Below are 14399 nucleotides of genomic sequence, written 5' to 3' on the forward strand. Positions count from 1 at the left end.
ATCCAAACTTCCAGAAATTAGCGGAAGAGACGCTTAAAATTATCCACCATCTTGAATATAGCTTGGAAGCCTGGCCTCTAACAGAGGAAGCCTAAAACCACAGGAAACCCACCCTAACAACACTATAAGAATCTCTTGTGGCGCCTCTTGGGTCTCCTTATTCTTCTCAGTTGGGAAATAAAAGAGAGAAATAAACAGACCTAGGAGAAATAAAAATGTAATTGGGAGAGAAATTAAAGAAGAAAGGAAAGGGTAATTCGAGAAAATAATATAAGATTTACTAAAAGCAAGGAAGGTAAAAGCAAATAGGGAGAGGGAAATTGAGAAGAACAGAAAGAAAAAAGTTAACTGATAAGGAAGAAAAATAAAAGAAGGAAGGAACAAAAGATGGGAGAAAAATGAGCGGGAAAATAAATAAAATCAGGACATACAAGTACACTTTTGGTTTCCTGTTAAGTTCAACATGGAAATGTCAAGAAGACGCAATATCGGATTGCTTAAAAAAAAACAGAAAGAAAGAAAAGATATAAAATAAATAGGATACAAAACGTTTTACACTAAGGTCTATATTTATTCAATTTAGTCTTAAAAAGAAAAAAAGAAAAAAAAACCAGAATGTACGTACTGAAACAAATTTGGGTAACTATAAATTTTAGATCACCCATCCAAGTACTAATTCCCCTCAATCGTGTTTGACTCTGTGTCTAGTAAGCCCAAGTTTTTTCCACTGGACCATGATTTCAGGAAATTAGCATAACAATAGACATGACAACAAAGAATTTTTTCCCACTTAGGGATTAGCTGTAGATATGGTCTGGGGGCCGGCTAGTCTCTCCCCTGATGCTTCGGCTAGAACACTAACCTGCGTAATCCGTACACCCAAGGACAGAGGGACTTAATTACCGTCATGTCCGAAGTCCATACGACGACCAAGCGGATGTCTCGGGGTATGGCATGAAGGCACGAAGAAAAGGATGTAGTGCGATCTTGATTGGGTTCCTTCAGTGGTTTTCATTATGGGGAATATTGGGGTGGGGTCACCTTGTCTATAACAAAAGGAGCTCCCCTGTTAGGCGGTGCCCACATTTATAGTCATGATTGCTCTAAAGAAAAGTGGGGGTTTGAGTATCTATTTGTGCGCGGGAACTGGGAAATGCTGTCCCCATTGGTTAGACATGCGGTAGTCCTCACAGTAGTCACATAAAACAAGAAATTATAGCAATAGCTATAGAGATAAGAGAATGAATAATAAGAGAATAATAGCCATAGCTAGAGAGAAAATACCGAAAAAGTCGAAACCAAGCGGAGTTAAAGCTCTTATCAGCAAACTGAAGTGACATCCACAAGAAGATTATGGCACGGACGTAGGGATAATATGTAAGGGGCAATGTTTTAATTTCCCGCCAAATGCACAGGAATCCCGTAGAATTTTGGTGCCGAAAGAAAACCTTTGCGGGGGGAGGGGGCGTGCCCGTGACCCTCGTGCCCCCTCCCTATGCTAGTGGATTATGGACAATCAGCCCTTCAAAATGACACATGCTTATGAACGCTTTGGTTGGTGAAAGACGAGGGCCAAATCAACTTGACTCAGCCTTGACGCGACAAAAAGGAACCGGAAAGACGTTGGTATAATACCAAGTAATGTTTCTAGTACGTCATGTATGTTTCAGTTAACCACATTATCTATCTATACTTTATTGATATTCCGCTTTACGAGGACACACTCATGTACCCTCTTTACCCTTGCATATCCTGCCATGTCGAGAATATGGACTTGAATTGAAGAGAATTTCCTGATACGCATTTACTGTGTGTGATACAATTTCGTTAGCGTATACGGGATTATATTACTTATAGGAGAGTAACAATCAAACAGGAGTCAAGAATGCTCAAAAGTAACCCAAAATAAAAAAAATTTAATTCGACTTTGTGATTTTAAGTGAAGATCAAGTTGGAGCCACATGACAAGTGGCTAAGAAGCACTCGTCAAGATGGCGGCGATTAACGTAAAACTCTAAAGTTGCTGCATCAGTTGTTATCTTAAAGGCACAATTGTTTGACTCTTGAATGGCGACCTTTTATTTTATTTATACTTTCTGAACAACTATAATTGAATAAAAATTAAGAGACTATACACAGAATGAGCAAACATCTTTATATTAATGAAGTATTGTTAAAAGACGTGACCGCCCTATTGGGGCCAAAGCCAAGAGAAGTTTTAAAAAAACATGGCGGATATAGCGTCATAAGGCTAAAACAATCTACGCATGCATTCGTCGAAATGTCTAAATTATAGTGCGTTTAGCACAAAACTCTAGCTATTTTTGTTCATTACTTATTTATTATTTCAGAAGTAAAACAATTTCTCTTCTTCTATACTTTTCTATAGGTTCAAAGAAATAAAAAGCTATTTACGATTTCTTACATCCATGTTTTTCTCTATTTTTATTTTAGAGTTGAACAGTGAAGAGCTCTTAAGCTAATTGCTCTTCTCTGGTATACATACATATACATTTAGGTCAAAAGGTAGTAGAAAATCAAGTGTTTGAATGGCTTTGACGTCTTCGTCAAAGAGTGACCAATCAGGATTGAGTATTTTGTTGCCAGGTTACCCGGCTGCAATTCATACATGTTATTTACCGGCCAGGAGGTCCAGATAGGGAAAAACTGTGCCCAAGGTCTTGAATATACGGACCGAGGGCACTGTTTTTCTCTATCCGGACCGACTATAGTCTATTAACTTAATTAAAGTATAGACTATAGACTATAGTCGATCCGCACAGTTTTTCCCTATCCGGACCTCCTGGCCGGTACGCAAATAACTTATTTATTTTTATCCCGTATTTTTTTACTTGTTTTTGTAATCGTTTTGTTTTGTTGTTTAGCGGCAAAGAATACCGTACCGCGAGCGCGGGCAGATACTTACAAAATACCGCCAGCTCAAACAGCCAATCAGATACCGGACCGGAAAAAATATATATGCACACAAATATTTCTTACGTGTTGATTATCTATTTATACACACCTAACTACAAATTAAAACGTTTATGCCTGAATAAGTTTCACTTTTCTTTACATACACTTATTTCAATAAAGTTAGTCACCTGAAAAGCTATAAAGCTGAGGCCGACAAGGATTATGGGTAGATTCATTTTACACGTTCAATCGCTTGGTAACTGTTCATGGACTTGCGAATCTTTTACCGGTTACAGTCTAACCTCTTCTGAGCATCATCGAGCTGCAGTTTGTATTAAAAAAGCTTTGTATATATATGCTTTTTTGATATGAAGAGTTTCCCATGATGCTCAGTGATCTCATCTTTCTAGGTTTTTGGCGACTAACTTTATTGAAATAAGTGTATACACCTAATTGCAAGAGCTTGTTGTCAAATGAAATAGCAACAAAATACGAATTCGGGTTATTTGGATATGAGTATAAAATCTTTATGTAATTTATTTTCGTATGTAAATAGATATATAGACCCCCTAAATGATTTTTTTGCTTTTGGGGTTAATAGGTAATTAATTATGTTTAAATAATAAAGTTAAATAAAAATGAAAAAGTCTTTGTTAAATTATTAATCTCGTACGGCCTTGCATTTTGTAATCACTTTTGCCTTTTTGTATATGGAAACTCTCATTCATTGTGTATATATTAAATCATGTATTTGAAACTGTGCAGCCAGGATTCTAAAGTAAATTCTATGTATTATTTTTATAATTATATTACTTTAAACAAATATATAATTTCTTTAATCCTCTTATGTCTATGTGAAATAAGCAAAGAGCTGCAAAAAACACAATAACAACACAATTTAGCTAAAAAAAGGAAATGAAAAAATGATAAAAATCTCGTAAATTATACGGTCATTGTTTCATATTGTTTAATATGCTCTATCGCAGCTGGACCAGAATAATTACATTTATATTTTTCAAGTTATCTGTATTCTATTTATTCCCAGGGAAAATCTAGTTTATCCTGTATTTTAGGTGGACTTTAGAAACTTTAAAAAAGCAAAAGGAGAAAGGAAAATTAAGAAAAAATTTTTTTAATAAGAAAAGGAATAAAAGAAAACATTTTTAGCTATTAAAAGCGGAGCAAAAGGACAAGATGCCGACTAATGACAGGTGTAAAAAAGCATTCGTATTTACCAAAACGTGCCTCATAAAATTATGACTGCATTATCATCATATCATGACAGAGGAAATGGTGTTTCTTGATCTCACGGGTCGAATCACGTATCATCGAGAAAAACTGAGATGCCCAGTACAAACAAAGTCACAACACTGAATTCAAAATGCGATGCTTGTTTCCAAGACAACGTGATTGATACTGGTAAGGACCACCTTTCTAGCGAGAAACGAGCGACAGATTAATTTTTCGTCTGGGTTCCCGAAGATGGATAAGATCATGCGACGGAGATCGAGCGTGTTTACGACAGTTCGTGTTAGTTCAGATCGATTGCTAATGCATGAGCCAAGTACTGCTTGGAACTCGGTAGAAGAGTAATCCATCTTAGAGCAACCTTGAGGAAGAGAGAGTACTAATCTTGTCTTGTTATTATGATATTAGTGGCAGATTATCTCCAACAAATGCAAAGTCTAAATACTAGCTTCACGATATGGCATGGGAAAAACACATGCTTTGTTTCCTAACCAGCCAATCATGTTGAATCTTGACGGAAGCATAAGTGAGATCCCTCAAATGAGATGATATATCGACTAAGAAACATACCTCAGTTTTGTCCATCGACTATAAATAAGCATGATATTGTAAATATATTAATAAGGAGATCTGGAGAACTAGTTCTACGCTAATAGCGGGATTGTAATATCGGTCTCATCAACTATACACACGAGTAGTGCCCATCACCAAACTGGCGCGTGGATTTCAGCATGTTTACTTAGTTGCGACCCAGAACCTCCGAGACAAGAAGGTGATCATTTAATTATACAAGATTCAAACCATCATAAACATAATAAAGGATAATGGTGAGTTGAGCTACGTGTGCTGTAAACAATGAACAAGGCAGATCAATAACAAGTAACGAGAAGCGAAACGTGCTGTTATATTATACAGTTGTTGGCGTCGATATTAATTTAGCTCAAGAGAGATATTACGTCGTCTATAGTGCTGCGCTTCAACCCCAGGGAAATCAAACAACTGCTAAAACGTTTCATCTGCAGAATTCACGAAGATGACCGAGAAATCGCCTACGGTTAGAAAAACAAACAAATCAAGGTTACACTTTTTTGGAACCGCCGCGCGGAAAAACAAGTCGTATAAAACGAAAGAGCATCCTTGTTTGGACAACAATATTCAAGATCATAGCAATGATATTCATTACGAGAAGGATTCTTTGTTGGACTGTGAGCCTATTAAAGAAGAGCTGGTCAAGCGCCATGAAAAAGAGGAAAAGAAACAGAAACTTAGCGAGTCGCTAAAAAACGCGGGAAAAAACCTCCTACCACATTTGCCGGGCACCACGCTTCGACACAAGAAACTCACTCGCCAGAGTACGATCGACATTGGAGATATTAAATCCGCCATTAAGGCACAGGAAAGCAAACAAGCCAAAGCAGGTGGAAACAGAGGCGAAAACTATCGCTACGAAGACACCGTGCCGTCCAGAGCAAGTAGCTTACGGAGTGTCGCCCATTTGGATCTGGCTGAGCCGGTATCTCACAGCCATAGAAGAACGGCTGTCTGTGACGAGCTGGAGAAATTCACCGTGGTGAGCCAAGGCAAGACTTTACACACATTAAGAAAGGATTTATTGACTTTTCAGAGGCTTAAAGAATGGTCATTTCTCTAAAAGGATTGACTGAGAATTAACCACGGTTGATTCTAGTATCTGCAAGTCTTTGATCGCATGTATATTGAGAGTATATCACGCTGGATACGATTCTCTTTAAATCCATGCATTGCTACACGGAATTTTTATTCCATAATTTAATATATATATATATTAAATATTCTAATGAATTTTTACTGAGCGCCGTGCTTTCAGATTAGAGAATCACTGATATATAAATGTAAAGCTTGGGGGAAAAAACAACATTTTAAAATTAAAAACCTGACACTTTAATTAAACTGGGAAACGCTTCATTTTACTGACCATTGCACGATAAACGCAGGCGTCAGTTTTTCATATTCGTCAGTCTTGAAATCTTCAAAGATAGTGCTGCTAAATGTATTTGTTATTGCTATTTTGAAGCGCTGATCAAGAGGCGGAGGGGAAAAACAGTATAAAATGCAATTACGATGAGTTTAGTTGGTTTTGAACTTGATACGCATCGCGTGGGGTGATGGACTGGATATCTACCATGTTAGACGCTATTGACAAAGTCGGGTATTTACTTTTGTCATGTTAGGATAAATTGTAGCATATCTCACAGAAAGATGTGTCGTAGAGTTACTTTATGGTAAAATGACAACGACAGTCTATAAAAGGTAGATCAATATCAATGGACTTTTCGTCAAATAATTGATAGCATTACTGGATTATTATCTCATAGAATAGGAAACAAATAAATGCAAAGAAAGGACAAAAAGTGTAAGATCAAACAAATGAAATTCGAGCTGATCAGGAAAAGATTAAAACAAGACAATGGGTTTTTTAAAAGAACTTAAAAGGCTTTGTGCGAAATGCTATTTGGTAGGAAATTGGGATACGTTTCATACTAGGAATTATTGCGAATCGATTCAAAATACTTTGTTAGTTTTATAATATATGTTTTTGTTCGCTTGGTACTCACAAGTTAAGAGAAATAAAAGTAATTAATTATTTTGCAAATATTGAACTGAAATGTCAAATACTTCAATTCTTTGCAAACATAATATCCAGATTTTCTTAAAAATCATGATAAACAGAGTTCAAAAGAAAAAAGAAAGATAATATATATGAACGTACTGTACTGAAATGAGTGTGGCAAGTCATGATAGAATAATAGCAAAATAATAGCAATGTTCTGTAACCAAAAAACAAAAAACAAAAACAAAAAAAAACTAAACTGGGATGTTACACGTGTAATTGACGCGTCGAACATTGCGAAGGGATAATTCTAAGTTTGTAGTGATGGATAAATGAAGGACAATGTAATCTGTTCACCGCCGCAGGCAAGATAATATAATGTTTTCTTTTTCTACCAGAAGAGCATTCTTTGGCCAACTTCAAACGCACTTACATAATTTGAACCTCATTATTGGCTCCAACATATCTTGTTAAGACTCTAAAGTCAACCTCCCCTAGGTGTGCGTGTGTGTTCGGCAGGGGGGGAGGGGGGAAGGGGGAGGGTTCCTCGCCGATTGAGCAAGAGTTCGTTAAAATTCATGGCTGGCATATCTGAGGAAATATTGCCAATATTTCTTTTAAATGTAATTTCTTAAAGGAAGTGAATTACCGTTTATTTGACAACTGTCAAGGAAATTTCTTTCTAATCGACATAGTCAACAACGCATTTCGTGCCTAGTCGGAATCACCTTGAAAGAAATGATGTTGAATATGCAGACGTCATTTCTTGACGGAGGAAATTATTTCAAATAATCAAAAGACGCGTAATATAAAGTTGTTTAGCATTTTAAGGTTGCGTGTGAATTCGCTTGAACTGGAGAATGATTTCTGCTCACAGCATGTGATTAACAAACCTGTAGCCCTCATTCCATGATAGAATTGGAATTTGAAAGTGTTGTTTGTTGTGGAGAGAGAAAAAAATTAAATTGGAGAACACAGAGAAACCATAAAAACCATTTAACTCGAAGTAAATATGTGATGGCGAGCTCTAGCCACGAGCGACCACAGCGGTGAGTGCACAAACCACCTGTGCATGACTGAATTCCTTGAATAAGAATAAAGTATCAGCTGGTGAAATAGTTCAGGGTTCGAAAGCGACAAAATAAATAGATATGCCGAGTCTGTACTAGTTTTGCAATGTAGTCGTAGGTTCGGTTGTAGGTTCGACTCATCACAATATGTGAGTTCTCCTCTGCATTGCTTTATAGGGTATTTCTCCAGGTTCTCCGGTTTTCCTCCCTCCGCAAAAATCAAAGTTCTAAATTCCAATTCGGATCATGAAACGAAGGCCATGGTAAGGTTTTGTAAGTCGCTTTTGAAGGTCTAACAGAGAAAAAGCCAAATACTGAATGATGATTCAACAGATAGAGTGCACGCACTAAATCCATGAACATTAATTAGTACTAATTAGTACTATTTCCTACAGACTCCTTTGTTTTCTATTGTTTATTTATCACCATTTAGTACTAAAAGTTAGTATTTGTTTCACGGGTTTAGTGCGTGCACTCTAACAAGAATTGAAATATGAGTCCTTTTTTGATCAAAATAAAAGATTCCTTTATATAATATATACGAATTATAAATGTTTAACTATAAAAATAAGATAAACTATTCAGCATATGTACTTAACCAATCATTCACTTATCAATTTTTTCAATTTCAGACCACATTATCTTCTCTTGAGTATTATATTTTTATCGATAACAGCTTGATAAGGCCTATAATCTTGGATGAGGAAAACAATGGGACATTTTTGAGATTCTGAAGCAAAACAGAAGTGCTTACAATATCTGAGTGAAAAATATCTCAGTCGAACACTGAAAAAATGATCGCAAAACTGAAAACAAAGAAAAATCTTGTCTAAGCGAGAAAATTTGTAGCCAAAATTTAAAAGATCCGTCCCTCGAGGAAACAAAATATATACATATTCTGTAGTGTTCAGAATCTTCAGGAGAATTTTGCAAATATTCATCCAGTGACGGTGGATCAACTTTGAAACTTTTATACCGAGATAAATTGGCAGTGAATCCCTACTTTTAACTATTAACAAACGTAAATAGCAAGATAATTGATAGAGTTGGACTTGGCCATTTCTCACGGCCATCATGTTGAAGGACAAAACAATCTCTCAATTTCAACATTTTTTCTTTTGAAAATTAAAATTTATTTTCATGCAAAAATGTTGAGTTATTTCTGTCTCATGGGTGAACTCATTGTCGTTAAAGAAAGTAATTATATACAAGGGGAAACGCAGTCTAAATTCAGTGAAGAGTTAGAGATCAATCGGACGAGGGCCTCTTCGTTGGAGAGACCTTTCTGTTTGTTTTCCTTTTTCATTCCTTTGAATCAAGAATATTCGATAGAATTACATAAATATTGTTGTATCATTTCGAACGTTATCGGACAACAAAGAAATGAGAAATGATCCTCAAGACAATGACTCGTGTTTTGAAGTTGTAAGCATTTAAAACAGATTGCCCTTTCGTTCTCATAGATACAAACAGTATATAAATTACAGCAGCTTTAAGATCGTCCCTGTCCAGTGCTATCCTTTGCCAAATGTTTTCTAAATGGCACCAAAAATATAGACTCGATTACTCACAAGGTTGGGCCTTTTGTCCGTTATTTTCTACGAGCGGCAAAATAATGCTGGAAAAAAGGCCTTCACTTACGCAGAAATTTTCTATTTTTCTCCAAAAGATAAGCGGAATAACTGCCTTAAAATTCAATCGCTTTATAGTGCTGTGTGCTATCGGCAAGACGACTAGGAATCATACGCTTGCCAACAACAGTACTGGGACGAATCAATAGAATAGAACACATTAGTCAAATAGAAGACACCATAGTCGACAAACCATTTCAAATGAGAATCATCCACTATGACTTGAAAAGATAAAAAACTAGAGATGAATTATTATTCAACAAGAATGTTTATCTGTCGTCATTAAGCCAAAATTCGTACGTGTTTTTGCCCCCTTTGAGCTTTGCAGACCGAGAAAAGATGATGCTATGTGATAAAAACACTCTCTGACGTTCAATTCAAATACCTTGTGCAGAATTCATAATGGGTGGTTTTAGTATTCATGACACAAACCAATGACATCTAACATTTTTTCTGCATCGCGTAGGTATTTCAACATACATATTGTCACATCTCTACGTTTTTGACTTCCAACTGTAATGAAAAATGAAAAAAAGTGATGAACAATATTCACGGTTCTAGTTTTTTCTTTGAAACTCTGCTTGAGAGAATACTCTGAAATTACTGTCTTTTTATATCCCTTTTCTTTCCTGTTGTCATTCATGATCAGTTGTATCTGATCAGTTGTGTGCTCTTGAAAAGAATATAACATTTATTAAGGTTTGCAGTTTTTTGGTTAGTTCATACTTCTCCATTCGCCTTTCTAAGCTTGCTTTTTCCGCTATCTTTAACAACAAGTTATACATATAAAAACATTAAAACACAACAGAAACCATTCTTAACTATTGATATATTTTGAGTAAAAGATATTACTTTACACAGATTAAGGTTCTGAAAACTGATTAAATAAATTCAGGATTATCATTTCCTAAGGGAATTGTTTTCCATAAATGTAACCACAGATTAAAAAAGACATTCTGCTGGGTACGGATTAAGGAATATTACATCAAGTGGTTGGCTCACAGCTTAGCGAGGATTTATATAAACCCATAATTGCGTATTACCTACAGATAACGAAGGTGAAACATCTGCTTAATGAGTAATGATAATCGAGCACTTGTCTTGGTATACCTGTGGCGCTAGTGAGTACGTACGTACCGCTCTTTGGCTTTCGGGTCATTTTGTCTTCCTTTATCATGATCATGTAATATAGTTCAGCTATTTAAAAAAATACTTCATTAAGATGTTAAAATTGAAGGCAGATATAAAACAAACGCAAATAGCGAAACAGAGCAAAGTATGACTAAGCCGGTGAGAGATTCTTCTGGGCCTAAGATTCATAGCCGGCTTTTAAGGAATTTTAAAAATTCCTATCGACTTCTCGCTGACTCATTCCATCTTCTCTCTCTTCTGTATACTTAGCAGTGAGAGAGAAAGGAGGAACGCCCTTTTCATTGAGGAAAATAATTGGCCACTTCAGTCTTGGAACATGCAAATGTTGATGTAGTCGCGTGACCTCGATGCTCCATTCTTGCCCCTGCAAATGTTAATGCGTGACTTCTTTTCGGGACGTTTGCACAGATGCGTGATCCTGTTTGGGAGATATTCTGTTCATTGTCGCGTGATGTAACTTTTATTTGGTTAGGGCGTGACTTATTTCTTAGAATGCTCGGGTACGCCCTTATCGTCATTTATGTTGCGTGACTCTTTTGGGGAGCGTCTGTACAGCGTCTTTTAAGCATTTCGTAAGGCACGTTTGCTTTGATTTGTAAAACGTTTGTGTTGCGTGACATCTTAAGCGTGATGTTTACAGTAAATGCTTGGTGGCAAGTACCACTCATCCGAAGATTGTATTTTAACGGAGTTTTTAAAGTTAAAAAGACAGTCAAGTTAATGATATTTAGTTCCAATTGAAAACACGACTGGGAAACCGCCATCTGCGATATACATACAGTACGGGATTCCATAATTTTAACTACAAATAAAATATCAATATATATGAATTACTTACTGCTGTCCCCAGGCAAGAGTGGGTATTCGTAACTATTGTTCGAGATAAAAAAATTCGCTGAATATTACAGTTCTTGTGACAAAAAAAGGACTAAAGCATTTGACAAGTATGGAACAAGTCAATCTAGTTTGTAGACATTATTCCGTATAGCGACGATGCGAGTTATAATAGCTTCTAAATGACCGCAGATTAGAGATGAATCCATCATTTTCATTTGTTTGAAGGTCGAGAAAAAGTATGAGAAATGATCAAAGAGAATATAAAACTGTATGTTTGGCGGGTAGATTAAGATCTTATGTCAATTCAACGATCGAACAGTTGGCCGGTTTCAAATGGTTCAGACGACAGAAGTTATATCACAAACAAATCATATCCGACTACTAGTTGAAGTTGTCCTTATTGATATAGAGGCTTTGCACCATCACGTGATGGCAGCCATGACGTGGCAGAAACAACTGAATATGGTATAAACTGATTTACACAAATGTATGACTTTATTATTGTGCCTCCTGTCATGGCTGCCATCACGTGATGATGCAAAGCCTCTATAGTAAAGAAAACGAGCCAACACATCCACCAATGGGACGAAAACATTTTGGAAACAGTTTGATTCACATCCATGATTGATTTTGACAGGCAGAAAAATGACGAACAAATGACAGGTCGAGTCTTGAACGGTCGTTTGTCATGTCATTTTTCTATGTTTCTAGACAACTCTAGCCTGCGTCACATCCGGAATTTTTTTCGTATTTACGAAGAAAATTTCGGATGTGACGCAGGCTAGACAACTCTACAGCTTCATAGAAAATAGCTATGATTAATTTGGAAACAACTTTTGAAAATTTTAGTCGCTGCAGGCAAGGGCCAATATTTAGCCTAACAAACTACTAAGTGAATGAAGTAAAGGGAAATCCATAGCCAAGGTACTGAAAGAGGGCTTCTATTGGACAATTTTAGACAGTTTTCTTAAGCAAAAGTCTTGGAAAAGCAACTCGGATTTTTTTCCTCGTTGAACTATAAGCCTGGATATAAATACTAAGTGATCGAGATGCAACAAACGACAACAAATGACACCAACACCGCTGCCCAATTGAAATATACTTACTAGCTACCTGTACAATTCAAAATTCGATGTTTGTCAAATAAGATTAAGACGAAAAGCAGTTTTAATTGAAACCAATACTATATTTTATTCATTTTCGAGTATCTTCAAATCAAACGTGTTATTCTTAGGATAGGATGAAGCATATCTGATAAAAGATCACTCAGTAGCAAGATCTGATACCACTTCGCTTTAAGAAATTGAATATATTTTTGACCAACACTAATCCGGTACCTACTAATATTATCTAACTCAAGCTGAAAAAGTTCATCACTGGCTAGATTATTCAACGTAGTAGCAAGTGTTGGATGATTTTGATCATTCTCTACTTTCACATCCCCATAATGCCTTACGACTTTGAGGGGTAACCAATCAAAAAACTATCCCAAATTGAAAAGTATAAATTGAATTTATACTTTTCCTGCTTTTATCTGTACAATACTGAATATCAGTTTATTCCAAGTTATTTTTGCGTGTACAGGTCATCAAGAGTTTTGGTCTTACAGGAAATGCATTGACTTCCAAAACTATGTTTAAAGAGCTACTTGGACAAAAATCGCTCCAAAATTAAAACTCTTTCATTTGAGCCGAAACTTTGCTGAAATAATCTTTGATACATTAATAATCACTCACTGAAATGTCTTATGATATTCGAAAGAAAAGTGCCGAAATTTTATGGTTGATTTTCGTCCGCCATTAATTTGTTTGCATGTCTCACGGCCAAAGAGTCATTATGTACAGCGGTTTCTCTCTGTGACGTCATACATGCAACCCATTCAAGTTTTAGTGTCGCTTTCACCATACATTTCTTGTTCGATTACCTGAAGTTTATTTGATGTTTAACGCGTTATCGTGAAAAGAATGAACTCAGTAAACTTTTTTTAAAGCTTTGATCACAGGTAGCCCAAGCTTGGTTTCTGTGGTGTCCTGTTATAAGGAAATGTATGGGGATTCATCAAAAATTTCAATAAAATCATCAAAACGTGAAATAAAGCCTCGGAATTTTACCCGATCATTGAGAAATAGCACTTCTTTCTCTCTGCGTGGTTATTTTTTGAATTTAGCCCGTTTTAAGGATTTTTTCCCCACCAGTAAGAAATAAGAGAAGGTTGGAAACTCGAGTCCCAAAAGCGAACCATCACGAGTCTTTGAAACCTCGTATGTCTTCGAATTTTCTTTCCAGCGCCAAATTTTAGTTATGACCTTTCTCTCACATCCCTATAGAACCGAGAAAGTCGCATTACAGATTAGCCTTCGCGTCTTTAAGCCATGAAATTTGCCTGTATTCACATACTACCTCGCTTGTTCTGACCCGTACTTGGAGCTCACTGTACACCAGTTCAACGGATTTCTTTCGGCAACGTACCGACCCGAGGTCACGCCGGAAGTCTTCGTATCGTAAATGCGGATTGGATTTGGATATAGTCTTTCTTCGAAATTATAAGTTAAATACTTTTGTATCTTAGGCCGTTAAAAAATACACCATAATTTTTAAATTATAAGTTAAATACTTTTGTATCTTAGACCGTTAAAAAATACACTCACCATAATTTCGAAGAAAGACTTTATCCAAATCCAATCCGCATTTACGATACGAAGACTTCCGGCGTTACCTCGGGTCGGTTGCCGAAAGAAATCCGTTGAACTGGTGTACAGTGATCTCCAAGTACGGGTCAGAACAAGCGAGGTAGTATGTGAATACAGGCAAATTTCATGGCTTAAAGACGCGAAGGCTAATCTGTAATGCGACTTTCTCGGTTCTATAGGGATGTGAGAGAAAGGTCATAACTAAAATTTGGCGCTGGAAAGAAAATTCGAAGACATACGAGGTTTCAAAGACTCGTGATGGTTC

Source organism: Actinia tenebrosa, unplaced genomic scaffold (genome assembly GCF_029948245.1).
Source record: "Actinia tenebrosa isolate PJP-AT-01 unplaced genomic scaffold, QUT_ActTen_1.0 PGA_scaffold10__47_contigs__length_13832649, whole genome shotgun sequence".
Classification (NCBI taxonomy): domain Eukaryota; kingdom Metazoa; phylum Cnidaria; class Anthozoa; order Actiniaria; family Actiniidae; genus Actinia; species Actinia tenebrosa.